This window comes from Mus caroli, chromosome 13 (genome assembly GCF_900094665.2).
Source record: "Mus caroli chromosome 13, CAROLI_EIJ_v1.1, whole genome shotgun sequence".
Lineage (NCBI taxonomy): Eukaryota > Metazoa > Chordata > Mammalia > Rodentia > Muridae > Mus > Mus caroli.
The window spans coordinates 78,111,764-78,127,122 of NC_034582.1; positions in this window are offsets into that span (position 1 = coordinate 78,111,764).

A 15,359-nucleotide genomic window follows, 5' to 3' on the forward strand; every position below is an offset into this window, starting at 1 on the left:
GTGACTAGGAAGGTTGAGAGTAAAAAGAAAACACTGCTTAGAATGTGTATATTTCCAGTTTCTGGTAGGAAGGAATTCAAGAAAGGAGGCTGAGAAGGCAAGCAAGGACGAGGTAGTATAGGGCCTTATACAGGGGTGACTTTAAATTATCATCCTCAAAGAACAGTTGAAATTGATTGTAGTGCTGTGAATGAGGCTGGTCCTCATAGGCTCAGAGATTTGATCTGGCAAGTTGGTGTAACGGGTTTGGGAAGGGAAGTAGGTGTGGCTTTGTTGGAGAAGCTCTGCCATTCTCAGGCATGTGCATTCATTCTCTCTCTCTCTCTCTCTCTCTCTCTCTCTCTCTCTCTCTCTCTCTCCCTCCCTCTGGACACCCACTATCTCTGTATGGCAATTGTCTCAACATGTGAGTGCTCAGCAACTTCTCTAGTACCATGCCTTCCTGCCTGCTCCCTTGCTCCCCTTTATGATGGTCATGAACTCACCCGCTGAAACTGTAAGCAGTTTCCAAATTAACTTCTTTCTTCTATAGGTTGCCTTGGCCATGGTTTCTCTTCCTAACAATAGAAAGGTAACTAAAACCCTAGCTATAGATGATATCCTCACCATCCTGCACCTTTGTTCAGCGTGAGAATCGCACATGAAAACAATTCCCACTATACACAACAGATAATTTACCTCAGAGAAATTATCTATTAAATCCCATGAATTTGAAAAACTAATATTTCCAAAGTTATGTTGCTGTTAAAAGCTGAAATTGGGATTTGAACTCTAGCTCTTAATATTTGTTCTTTCTCTTGCTTCATGATGCCTTCGATATAAAAAATACATAAAATAAATCTTAAGATTTTCTGAAAACTTATGATAAAATGTTTTTTCACTTTTAAATTCAGAATGACAACATGGAAAATAATTTATTCTCTACTTCTTGAAATTTCAGGAGAGGAGAAATAACCCTAAAATTTTGAGACTTGAAAGCCTCCATTAAATATGTTGTTGTTGTTGTTGTTGTTGTTGTTGTTACACTTGGCCTCCTAACTTTGCTTGGAGTAATTTAAGAATAGAGAAAAGGTTTCAGATAGAGTTTGGGGGCAGGAATATCTGAAAATGAGAAAAATCAGTCAGAGAAATGGGAGATATAATTTCAAGATTGCATACACTGGATTCTATCTTAACACAGTAAAAATGACTATCACAAAGAAAACAAATTAAGACAAAAGTTTACAATGATGCAAGATAAATGCAATCTTTATCCACTATTGGAATTGCAAATAGCACTGTCGTTACAGAATTCACTAAGGAGATCTCTCTCTCTCTCCCTCAAAATAAACTATTATAAAATAAACCATCATATGACCCAGATCTACCACTTCTGGATAAATATCCTAAATTATTATCATATGGTGGGGACATGTCTATACTTATGCTCATTACAGCAATGCTTTCATTAAGCAAGATATGGAACCAAAATAGATGCCTACTCACAGATGAATGGGTAAAGAGAAGATGGTATATATACATGATGGAGATGGAGTCAGCCATAAAACAAAAAATAAAAAAAAAACAATGTTATTATGTGGAACATGGATGCGAATCAATAACATCATATGGTGGAAGTAGAGAACCTCAAGTTGTCCTCTGACTTCCACACTCATGCTGTGGCAGTCTTAAAACGTTTAGGAAATATAGATGACACTAGTTAAGGAGGGAGACTAGTAAGGAAGGAGAGAAGGTTGGAGGAGGGAGGGAGGAAATGGGAGAGGGTGTGGTCAAAGTACATGATGCCCTTGAAGAAGCTGTCTGGATGAAACTTAGCACTCCATAAAATGAGTGCATGCTAGTGTATTTATAAAAGAGTATTATTATAGACTAGGGATTTAGAAGTGGTTAACAATATCTTCCAGAACACACAGAACAAGGCTGAAGAACCTTCAGAGTGACTACTTCAGCTGGCCAAGACTGGAAAAGCTAGGTGGAGAGAAAGAAGTTATCAGAGAGATACCATGATGTGTAGGTATTAAAACAATGTATGGTTACTTTGGTTTGTATATTCTTGTCAGATAAAGAAATGTCCTGAAAATTATCAGACACTGCTGTGGTAGCCCAGAATTTGATTTCCAGTTTCCAGAGAGGATGGTGGATTAATGGCACTGTATTCTGGAATGAATGTCTCCAGTGATCCTACCTGTGCTGCCTCTCAGGGCCATCTCAGTCTTCTGAGCGCTGACCCTTGTTGAGAGTTTGTGTGTTCGAAGTCCCTTATACTAGCAAACACGACGTAACCGCGGAAACATGCTGTTATGTTGGCCACTACTAGAAAACAGGCAAAAATAATTTCCTACTCTATTGCTTTTATTAATCATGATGTAAAGCTTATTTCTTGTTTCCAACTTTAAATTACTCTCTGATCTTCCATCTAGGGTAAGGGTTTAGAAAGGGCATCTTAAATAATTTTCATAGAATGAAAACAAATTTTAATAATCTACTAGAAAATTTAAATAGAAAAGCTGTTTAATTTTTTATTGTTTTATCTCCACATTTAACACTGTCCTAAGTCATCTACAGACCTTATATTCTTTAAGCCTGGAGATGCAAATGGATTAATTATTGTGTTAACTATCATTGTCAGCCAACATACTGGAAACCTTAAGACAATTGTTACTATATAATATTCTTTTGTTTTAATTTTAAGAAGTGTTAGTGTGCCTAGGTTATTTCCAAGGAAACCCATTTAAGTTATTTAGCACTTATACTTTATTCAAATTTATAAATGGAGCTATTTTTAAAAGAAGAAAATTCAATTAAGGACTAAGATAAAGAATTAAATGAAAAATAAACATTTTGAAGTTCAGAAATTTGCTCATGAATATATGCAAAATTCCAATCATCTATATTTACATCAGAGATATTCACCTATGCCCTTATTCACTCATGCTGTGGAAAAACAATTAGTTTGTCTGTATAATACAATTTAACAATCATTTAAGGGAAGCCATATCATCATCTGTATTAGAATAAAAATAAAATTTTGTGGTAGTTTCATATTCTAATAGTTTTTAAAGTGTTGATTCTAGAATTTGATTATGAGTTTAAATTTTCTTTTATTAATAAGTAGAAATATGGTTTGGGGTAAATTTTCTAACCTAACAAATTTTTGAACTTCTTAATGTGTAAAAAAGATCAAGTATCACACTTATCTTACTAATTTGTACAAGTAACGTAAGATAATTATACAGTGCAGATAATATACAGAAACCAGCAAATCTAAAATACTAAAATAGTCTTAAAACTTTATTTTATATGTTTAAATGAATTTACAGGGATAAGCTAGTGAGTTACTAATTTTAATACATACCCTATGCTTTAAAATAACCTACTTTATGGGAGTTTCTATAATGGGCATCAGAAGTGGAAACTTGTTAAAATGAACTTTCTTCTTTAGTGCATCTGAAACAGGACACAGTTCACACAGGAGCTGTGCTCGATGGCAGGGATGTTTCTTCCATGTCAGCAAATTCAAAAGAAGTCATTCTTATCTTTAAGAAGCTGTAATTCAGTTGGAAGAATGCACATCAACACTATTATCAATGACAAACTCATTTATGGATCATGAGAAAGGGAAAATGGATAAAGACTCTGCTGGCCTGAAATAAAAGAAGGCAGACCTGAACATTTTCAATGCCAATTGTTCTCTGCATGTTTGGCCAAGTAGGCTATGTCTGAACAATTTTCAGAAATGTGATTTAAAACTTTCTTGTCTCAAAAAAATCAAACTCCATTGTATATTTTGTTATTAGTTGAGCCTTCTAAATGGAACAGATTTTACATATATACACGAACAGATTATATATGTATATATAATATATTGAACAGATTTTACATATATATACACATGTATATATATAAACTTATGTGAAATCTCCCATATTTTCAAACTTATTGTAAGAAAGCTCATTTATCCTTCAAAAATAAGTAAGGAGAACTCACTCTGTTAACTCTTGCCAACGAGCCAGTGTGTTACATTGACATTAATTATCACTGGAGTTTCATTAGGCAGTAACTCTGCTCTTGTTATACAATAAGAACATTTGCATTTGATTCTATTAAATAACTAAAGGATGTGCATGTGTGTAAAGGTAATTCTATGCTTAGAATTTCTTTCCGGATAGTTCCACACAAGATTAAGTTTAATTAGTGCTAATAAGTTATTCCTTGTGGACAAGGTCAGGATAAGGCAAAATAACAACTTTTAAGCTTCAGTGATTTTCTTGTGTATTTTTCTTGTTGTTTGTTCGTTTTTTGCTCTACTCTTTGTTTCTACTAGGGATTGCATCTAGGCCCTTGTGCATGCTAGTCCAGTACTCTGCTACCGTGCTATATCCACCTGCAGTTGGACTTTTGAACTTTAACAATTATTGGCTGGGGGGAGGAGCTTGATGCCCACCTGGCCTCTCCTTACTGGGGATTGATCTTACACAGGTCCTATGACTGCTGTCATAATCACTATGAGTTCATATATGTAGCTGTCCTACTGTGTTCAGAAGATGCCATTTCCTTGTAGACATTCCTGACTCTAAAACTATTTCTGAGTCATCTTGGTCCCTGAGCTCTGGGTGAAGGGGCTTTGAAACAGATGTCCCGTTCAGGGCTGAGCTTTCCAGTCTATTATTCTCCCAACCTTGGCTAGGTGTGGGTTTTTGTTATCATCTATAAAATGTAGAAATTTGTCTGATAAGGGTTGAGGGATGCATGATTCTATGTGTATAATGATATACCATATATAATTGGTTTAATACAATGTCCATTTAATAGAGAGCAGTCATACTACTATTAATAATAGTACGTTCTCCTTTAGGGACTGTAACCTGACTAGCCATAGAATCTTGGCCTGTGACATGTATGGGTTTAATTTTGTGGATTGGGCCTTAAATCAAATGAGAAAGTGGTTGGTTACCCTCACAATGTTTGTGCCACCAGTGGGCATGTATTTCTAGGCCAGTCACTCTTGCACCTTGCAAAGTTCACAGCTTGGTAAGACTGATGCTAACTTTCTCCCCCAGCAGTGTGAACAGCACCTGCAGCACTCTGAAAGCTAGCCAGTTGGAATAGGTGTCATACTGATAGGGCAGTATCATTGATTTCTCCACATCTAGGGTTCAAGTATGTGATGTCTTCAGAAAGAACATCACCATGAAGTCCTTGAAGGCAATGAACAGCATTAAAGGTATCCTGCATAGTTCCTGGGAAAGGGAAGAATCAGGCTTTTCTAAGAGTCTAATCCCTGGTACTTTGACCTCACTCTAGTGGAAGGCTGAACTTCCAAGAATAATTGGGCAGAACAAATTAGATAAAATGTGTTAAAAAATTCAGGGACTGAGAAATGGCAGGGGTTAAGGGAAGTACTCTTGCAGAGGACCTGGGTTCAGTTCCAAGTAACCACAGCATGCAACACATATCCACCTAATGGCAATTCTAAGACATTCTATGCCCTCTGCAGGCACCAGGCATGTATGTGGTGCATATACATAAAAACAAGCACTCATAAGTACACATAAGTATAAATCATTAATAAATAAAAAGGTTTAAACTTACAGAAACTTAGGTGGATATGATAGAGGAAGTGGATCTGAATGGACTTGGAGAGGCAAATGAATGTAATCAAAATATGTTGTAAAAAATTCTCAGAGGATATATATCTTTATCTCTATCTCTATCTCTATCTACCTACCTACACACACACACACACACACACACACACACACACACACGTATGATAAGTAGAGAACTCTTGAGTAGTTTTTGTTGATGTAAGTTGTGTCAGTTGATTTTTATGTCAGAAATTAAAATTAAGAACATAAAATATTAATTTAAAACTGAGAGAAATAAACAATACATCTTTATAAATATAATTATTATTTTCCAAAGTCAACAAAGGATAATATGGAGAACATAGTGACTCCTGTTTACATCTTGCAAATCTTTTTAACCTATTTATCTCAATTTGGGCTGTTAAAACAAACCTGTTGCTTGACTGCATTCTAAATATTTATTTTTACATACCTAGATAAATGCTATTTCCAACCTTCATGAGAAATACATGCTCTTTTTGTTTGTTTGGTTTGGTTTTGGTTTTTTGAGAGAAGATTTCTCTGGATAGTTCTGGCTGTCCTGGAACTCACTTTGTAGACCAGGCTGGCCTCGAACTCTGCCTGCCTCTGCCTCCAGAGTGCTGGGATTAAAGGCATGCGCCACTACACCCGGTGAAACACATGCTTTTGCAATGAGTAGCAGTGAATGTAGATGTGTATAGCAGCTGAAGTACTTGGAATAAATTCCAATTGAGTGCTTAGCCCTAACAAGAATTTTTCACCTTTTTTTATTAGATATTTTCTTTATTTACATTTAAAATGCTATCCTGAAAGTTCACTATACCCTCCCCCTGCCCTACTCCCCTACCCACCCACTCTCACTTCTTGGCCCTGGTGTTCCCCTGTACTGGGGCAGATAACATTTGCAATATCAAGGGACCTCTTTTCCCAATGATGGCGGACTAGGCCATCTTCTGCTACATATGCAGCTAGAGACATGAGCTCTGGGAGTACTGGTTAGTTCATATTGTTGTTCCACCTATAGGGTTGCAGACCCCTTCAGCTCCTTGGGTGCTTTCTCTAGCCCTTCCATTGGGGGCCCTGCCTTCCATCCTATAGATAACTGTGAGCATCTACTTCTGTATTTGCTAGGCACTGGTGTAGCCTCATACTAGACAGCTATATCAGGGTCCTTTCAGCAAAATCTTGCTGGCATATGAAATAGTGTCTGGGTTTGGTGGCTGATTATGGGATGGATCCTTGGGTGGGGTAGTCTCTGGATAGTCCATCCTTTCATCTTAAATGCAAACTTTGACTCCGTAACTCCTTTCATGGGAATTTTGTTTCCTATTCTAAGGAGGAATGAAGTATCCACACGTTGGTCTTCCTTCTTCTTTATTTTCTTGTGTTTTGCAAATCCTAACAAGAATTTTTAAACTCCTTCAAATTCTCAAGAACAGGAAGAAGGGTGTTAGATGCTATCTTCTGGCCACCAAATGACTAATACAGTTATGCTTTAACAGCAGCTGTGACTACCATAATGATACTGGGTGCATCAACGGACAATTGTGGATAAGGAAGGGCTTAGGGGAGCCAACTTCTTCTTGGTGAACTATGTTGGCTATTGTTGCCTTCTTGGAGAGGAGTCATTGTATTTGTCTTCAAATACCCAAACACTTGGGATTATGACTTTAACATATGGCTCTATGGACATTAACATCCAATTTATAGTACTACTTGGTTTTTGTAGTTTATTTATTACAACAGAATGTACATGCAGCTTGGCAGTTGCAAAGAAATGAAAACTAAAGGAGGAATAACAGTCTTCATAGGATGAATGTAATTTTGATCTTATGGACTCCAGTCTACAGATCCAGGAAAGCCAGGGGTCCAAAGGGCACATACAAAAAATGTAGGGGGCTTTTAGAAAAACACAAAATCTTCAATCCTAGTAGTTTAACAGGAAAGCTTTATCTTTTTTTCTCATTCAACTCATACTGTGAGTCAGTTGGAGAATTTTCATTGTAGCTCTTGAGTTGAAACTTAGCTTGTTGGATCAGATACTACCTAGAATACTGGTAACTATAACACAGAGAGAAGAAAACATGGCAACATGGACTGAGACTTCCATCTTCTCCTCAATCTACAAAGGACCTGATATGGCTGCTTATACTTTATGAATCAAACACTCATATGTATATTTTAGCCTGAGTTCATGAGAGCATAATTTTAACTCTCCTTAGGGAGGGCCATGCAATATTAGTTAAAAGTAGTGTTCTCCGTCATTCCAACAGTCATTGATATGTGTATCTAATTCTTTTGTGTTAAATTACCAAAGTTGCTGATCATAGCCAGAGGTTCGTAAAAGTTATTACTCTAGTTAACTGTAAACCTATTTGTTTTCTGGTCTCAAGAATTAGATAAGATAATGATGTTACATATTCTGTAATGAATGAACACTCATCAAAGGGACACATATGGAATAATGGATAAAATACATTTTTAGATTTGTGCATGATGCTGATGTGTCCAAGATTTCAAGAAACTGTGATCAAATGCTGTGAAGCTAAATTTGGACCAAGGAAGACTCATTTTAGATTATCCAGCCAAAGTACAAATACATTAAATAATATCATTTTAATCATAAAAATGAGAACATAGTTGCATATGTCTAGAGAATATTCTTGAAATGTCATCGAGATGCCATCTTTTAAGCTAACTTAGTTACACACTCAACTGATAACATTTTATACATTTTTTTTTACATTAAAGGTACTAATAAACAAAATGTCTAGTATCCAAAATATCAAGCTATTCTTAAATAACTATAGACATGAAACCTCTATTTACTTTTTCCCTTGGGATTCAACTCTGGTAAGAAATCTTCACTGAATTTCTAAACTTCCTGCATCTGCACTCCCTCTAAATGCTACCATATTGACTACTTTTTTTTTTACTATAAAAGCCATTTTCCAAAACCAATTAAGCTTACAGAAATATCTTGCAGATGATAACAAGATTATGTGATATAAATTGCCAAGATGTGGGTGATTGCTCCTACCTCCAAGAAACCCAACTAAGCATTTGTGTTTTATTTTTATTAATTTTAGGATCAAAGTCCCAAACTTAAAATAGTAAGAAAGAGAGAGAGAGAGATTGGCTGAACACAGACAAATATGCAACAATGCATTTTCTTCTAGTGCAGTAAAAATTAATCAATGAAAAGGAAGCTTGCCTTTATAAGATACTTCCTTCCTAAGAGTAATCTTTTATTCTAATTAAACTTTGCAAAATCTCAGTAGGAGTACATAATGGACAAATATTCCTTTTCCATAGATGAAAAAAAAAAAGCATAAACAGGTTAGGGGAGAAGCCAGAGGTCACAAAATGAGTCATTAACTGAACCAAGACAATATGATGCTCTTTTCTTCAAAGATGGTGCCCCAGATGTGTAGGCATTATGATTATGATTACACATTTGTAACTATAGCAAAATTTAGAAAAAAACAACTAGGTCAAAACACAAAAGGGAACAAAATAAAATTTTACTTATGGCAATTACCTTGGTTGGGAATGACAAAATAAAATCATGCTCACTGATACTAATTTTTTCTTTGCATTTAAAATCATCTGTTGTCCCACCACAAATAAATGCAAATATAACTGAGATACAAAGTAGCATTCTTACCACTATCCCATTAAAAACCCTCATGTGTGAATGGGTATTTAATTAGGCTGTATTAGATTAATCCCATGTCTCCATTGGTTGTAACAAATGAAAAGATTGTGTTCACTGTCATGGGGATAGACATTTAAAGCTCAATGTAACTTTCATATTTTTCTGTGTGATCGGTCAGCTAGGACTTCCCTTTAATGAAAATTTGGTTTGTAAATCAGAAACTCTTTTTAATTGCAAGAAATGGAAAGCAGGATTTTTTTTTAAAGGATTGACATTACCTTTGTTGTTTGATATATTAAAATAAGGTCCATAAGGGACTGATCTAAACAATGAAGTTAATATAAAATAGATAAAACCTTGTTTATTGGGCCTACATAGTGGTCCAGGCAAGCTTGGAAAGAACAACTTAATGCTTATAATACGATAATCTTGGCTACAGAGCAGGAGAATATTTGTTATAAAAGGTCTTAAATGTCATTTCTTAATGACATTTTCAGGTAATTTGAAGTAATTTTAAAATCACTGCATATATTTTATAATTATCACATATGAAAGAAATCTCACCTCCAGTTTAAACAGTGTTGGGGAATTAAATGTAAATTTAAGTACTGAAACCTAATTTTTAAATCAGAAAAATTATTGCAGCCGACACCCTAGTTTTGCTTTGTCACTGTACTGTATCCCTTTCAGTAGAACAAAGACCAGATGCATAATGAGCCAATGTAAATGAAGTCAAATCAGCAAAAGCAGGGAGGGGGAGGGGAAGGTGTAAAATATGACAGTCGTATAATGACCAGAGAGTAGAGAATTTAAATGTTTAATGCCTGCACATTCAGATTCATTTTCTGTCATCTCTTTGAATGGGTAGACTGAGGCGCTTGGCAGTCCAGCACGAAACATCATCCTCTAGACCAAAATAATCACTAATGTTACTAAGTATGAATATGATCTGCACTTATAACAATCCTTTTCCTATCACTTTCCACTCCTGTGCCCCAGCGTGGTAGGGGCATGGTAAGAAAGGTGGTCATAATTAGACATAATTAGGGAAAATGCTCTAAGTCTTTATTTGGAGCTTTCTGTCTTCCGCTTCTGTACTGCATGCCAGCTTCCCATCTCCCAGCCATGATGGAAGCTCAGAACACAATAGAAACACAGCAACAATATGAATTGCAAATGCATGGATATCTTTCGGTACAACCTACCTTATTGACTCTTAATAAAATGAGTATCTGCTAAAAAATACCTTGAGCTGTAAATTATTTGCTGTTGATGTGGGGCTTTGGAAAAACACTACACATGTACTTTACAATCAACTAGACAGAGTTGTGTTAAACAGAACAGCTTAGTGCTTGTCTGTAAATTTCTCCCCTCCTTCTCCAAAAAAGGAATGAATCTTCTTAATAATCTATGCTGCTTAGCAAATGTTATAACTATACACGTGAAAATGTGAGTGTTTTATACACCCTACACTTTAGGACGATAACAAGCCTTTATCATAATGTTCTCATATTTAACATTTTCTCTCCCTAGAGTATGAATTGCCAAGAATATTAGCATTGAGACCATTCAATGCAATGTCCTCACAATCCCATTTTTTCTCTTATGCTGTTCCAAAATATTACTGTCTCAAAACATATCCATAAATTCATTTCACTGTCCAGGTAGCTTAACATATAGTAATTAAATTGGAGCTATAAACAGTAAACCATACACATGGACTTCTATGATTTCAATTTTATATTAGAGTAGTGAATATTAATCTCTAAAAAACAAATGCATTGATAATTTCAAGGTGAAATTCTTTTATGTTACAGGAGATATCTTCTAGAGGAAAATTATTGTAAATTAAGTGAAATTTCTGGCTATGGTGCTAATTAAATTATTCAAAATCATTTTCTTCATATCAAACAGAAAAGAAAACAAATCTTCTTGCACTTGTAATGTGCTCTAGAGGGCTTCTGTTAAATGAGCTGCATGCAGGGATGTGTCTGGTCTGTACGCTGAGGGCTAGGGTAACAGGAGCTTGAATACTTCTTGCTTTGTAAATATTTAAGTGTTATATCTAGACGAGGGATAAAATGCTGAACTTTTACCTTTGAACCTTTCTGTGAAATATCTTAAATGTTACCAAATGTGAACATAGTGAGCTTCATCAGTAAATTTGACCCAGATTGATGAAGTTTTTTATTTTAGGTGTATTTACATATACACAAGCATATATATGTACATAAATTTATTTTATTACATCCATTGTTACAAGCCAAACCTTGAGCAGTTAAAGTATTAAAAAAACAATCAAAATACTCTTCCTATATCCATAAATCCATAACCCTTTTAAAATTTTTTCCTGTTTAAGAAACAACTAAATTATGGAGATGCACACAACATTACAGGACATTTTCCAAGTATATTTTGATTCTTATTTGAAATTCCCACAAGAATATAGGCATGACAGTAATATAAGCTGTAGAAAGGGCGAAAAGAGTGGAACACAGGGACTTGTAAATAAATCCATGAATATCAAAAAGCACAGATGCTAAGATTACGCATTTTCACTAGTGTGGTTCTGTACTTGTAGACTCTAAGACCAGAATTTGTAATGTTCAGTATAGCAAGCCCTGCTGAGGGAGGGAGAGTACAGAGAAAGTCATAGAAGGTTGGGAGGAGGGTATAAGAAAAAAAAAGAGGGAGGGAGGTAAGGAGAGAGAAAGAGACAGAGTGTGGGGGGGGTGAGAAGAGAGAGAGAGAGAGAGAGAGAGAGAGAGAGAGAGAGAGAGAGAGAGAGAGAGAGACACGCAGGCATAGCCAGACACAATACTGCATAATAATGGTAACATTCCTGCATGTCTAATGGCTTAAATGTGTTCTGTGCCTTGCTCTAGCCTCATGCCACAGCTGATGTCAAAGAACCATTTAATATTTTATCAACAGTCCTCCTTTGAACCACACACACACATATATATACACACACACACATATATATATACATATACATATATATGTATATGTGTGTGTTTATGTGTGTGTATCTATATATCTCTGTATATGCATATATCTATATTTGTTATAGAAAGCATTTGGAGTTTTTGAAGCATAAGGAGAATAAAATCCCTTGAATGGTACAATTTTAAGACACACAATATTTGTAAATATCCCATATTCAGTAATATTCACACCATTTTCCAATGAGTCTTACATTATTTACATGTTAGAAGCATTAATATGTCCTATTTCTTGAGGAAACATATACCCACATTTTATCTTCTTATTAAACAGTAGGAATGTGTAAGTTTAATTTTTAATGTAAATTCAGTCACTGATTGAATAATGATTATAATACTAGTTGGACTTCTAAGTAGTTTTTGTGGAAAACATTGTTTTCTTGTTTGACGGATAGTCTGCTTGTAACAAAGAATGACTGAATTGTCTTAACAAAGAAGAAGAAGGCTGTATATGTTGGTTACAATAGAATAACCACCTTCCAGATCTCTTAAATCCACAATATATGTAGTGTGAGTCCTGAGTGGCTTTTGTTTTCAATGTCTTTTGTAAGCTTTTAGGGTTTTTTCTGCATCAAATGTCAAGTTAATTTACAGGGCGCTATTACTGATATGTTTCCTTGGTTTGTGGTTTTCTGTGAAAGGCAGGCAGCTGAGACCAAGTCTTAGGCTAGGGGGAGGGGCAGCTGAGCCCATAACACATACACTGTGCCAGGGTCTGTAAATTGGCTGCCTGTATGACAGCGGGCCCAGGGAAACCTCTAGTCTTCATTTGCATGCTGAGGAATATCCAGGATTAAACCGGACTGATTTTCATACAGGATTTAGACCTGACATTTATTATTCGGTTCACAGACCTCTTGAAGGAAAGTTTGTTTTCCACTCATAGATGAAAAATCTTCCAAGATAAATAAAGACTGGCTTAGCAGTAACAGTAAATAAATATCTTTCCTGTATTTCTTATGAATTTATCTTATATGATTAACAGACAGATGTTTGCCACCAAATTATTATATTTTGCTCCTTAGCATTTCCAAAGGAAAGTATCTATCAAGGCCTCGCTCAGTGTTTATATCAAATGTATTCATTTGACTCTGGAAGTTGAGTTTTCATAAATAAATTTAAAGACAGACATTTGATTTTTCAGAACGAATTAAAACAACATTGGGGAAGTAAAATACTCTGAGATGCTTAATTCTGGTTCTGTTCCATGTGTTTCTATGGGAATAGAGTGAATTTTGGTCATACTGTAAGCTTCAATTGCGTAATGTTTTACAAAACAAGAAAATTACAAATGAATGTTTCACATGAGCCCATCTGCTAAATATCTAACCCATAGAGTTCACTTTCATGGCTAAATAGATTTAAACAATATTTGGATGTCTTTTAATATTTAGACACTGTTTGTCCAGTAAAACACTTAGAGCCCAACTTGCTAGTGATATTTTAACTGAATCAAGATTTAATTTCTAATATGGAACAAAACATGTTCTGTCACAGTACCAGGATGGAGAAACATGACCAGCTGCTTTCTTCTTTCTGGAATGCTTTTCTATGTGGCTAAAGTCAAGACTGCAAGTTGAAGTTAAGTAAACCCAGAAGAGAGTTAAGAGACCTCATGTGTTAATAAACAGAATAGAGTTTTCAAATGGGTTGAAAATATACTTTGTACATTTAATAAGCAAAAAGTAGAATAATTCAAATGTCATCTATATGGAACATGGAAGAAACGGTGTAAAATCTGACGCATATTTGAATTTTTAATGTGTCAATGAAACTTTTGAAAATGAATTCTGATATTTGATTTCTTTATGGATGTTTTGCTAACTGTAAAACAGTTTTAAATGTGTACAATATAGAACATCTCTCAAAAATTTTCTATTTCATTATAAATGTAAATGTATAAAATTAATTTATGGCTATATTCAGAAATATTTATTAATAAAATTTTAGAAAGGCTATATTAAAACCTCTTTTCTGAAACTTAATATATCATTTATATGAATCTATTTATTAACCAAGCAGTTAATAAATGAACATGATGAGTCTATTTAGTTTTACCTCAATTTAATTTGCACACATACACATGTATACACACACACACACACACACAGAGTCTAACTCAACTAAACATGAGTACAACCAAAGAGTAATCATTGCTATGAGAAGAGTGGTGGTCATCTTCTGTGGAGAGATACTTCAACATTATGTATGTATAAGTTTCAAATGTTGACATGAATATTATTGTAAACTAGGTCTGCACATGAAAAGTGAAGAAAATCAAGACAGTCATTTGTACACTTCATGCTAAATCCTTCACTTTTCCTTGCAATAAATAGTTGAAGCACATGTATTTTACCCTTGAATTATTTGGATGATTGCATCAATTCTTTAGTTTGTGTTATACGTGTATATCGACAGAAACTGTGTCTGCTGAAAGTGGCACTTTAGAAAACATCCCACTACAAAGGTGAATCTTTTAACAACATTGTTATGTTTTGGGTTTACTATACCAGAAGATTTGTTTATTAATCAAACTGGGACCTTAACAAGGGGCAAAAGTTTAATGTATTTTCATAAGGAATTATTTCTAAGCAACAAACAGTAATATTTAATGATTTACCATACAATTATACATATGTGGTACAAAATAGCTTCCTCCAACACCTCTGGGTCAATGCCCCAATATCCACCCTTGTCATTGTTTATTAGCAATACACTCAAACAATAGGTCCTGGTGATTCTTCAGAGAGTGTTCTGGTATTGCTTTAATAACAAAATACTGTACAATATTTAACTGTAAAGGTTTAATCCTCAACCTGGAATCATGAAAGTGTATGCCCCAGAAAAAGAGAATTCTGAATTTGTTTGATTGGAATGAGGAGTGACATTTTCAATCAAGCCAACTTTTAGTGACTTTATTGTTAATACATTTAAAAATATGGCTGATATAATGACTTGAAGGAACAGTTATGTTGTTGTTTTTAGTGATGGCATGAGAAATGGATAATAATTGCCCCACTATTGAAACATCTTGATACCATTCACGCTTACTCAGCTTGAACTTAAGCTGCCACTCAATCATATTGT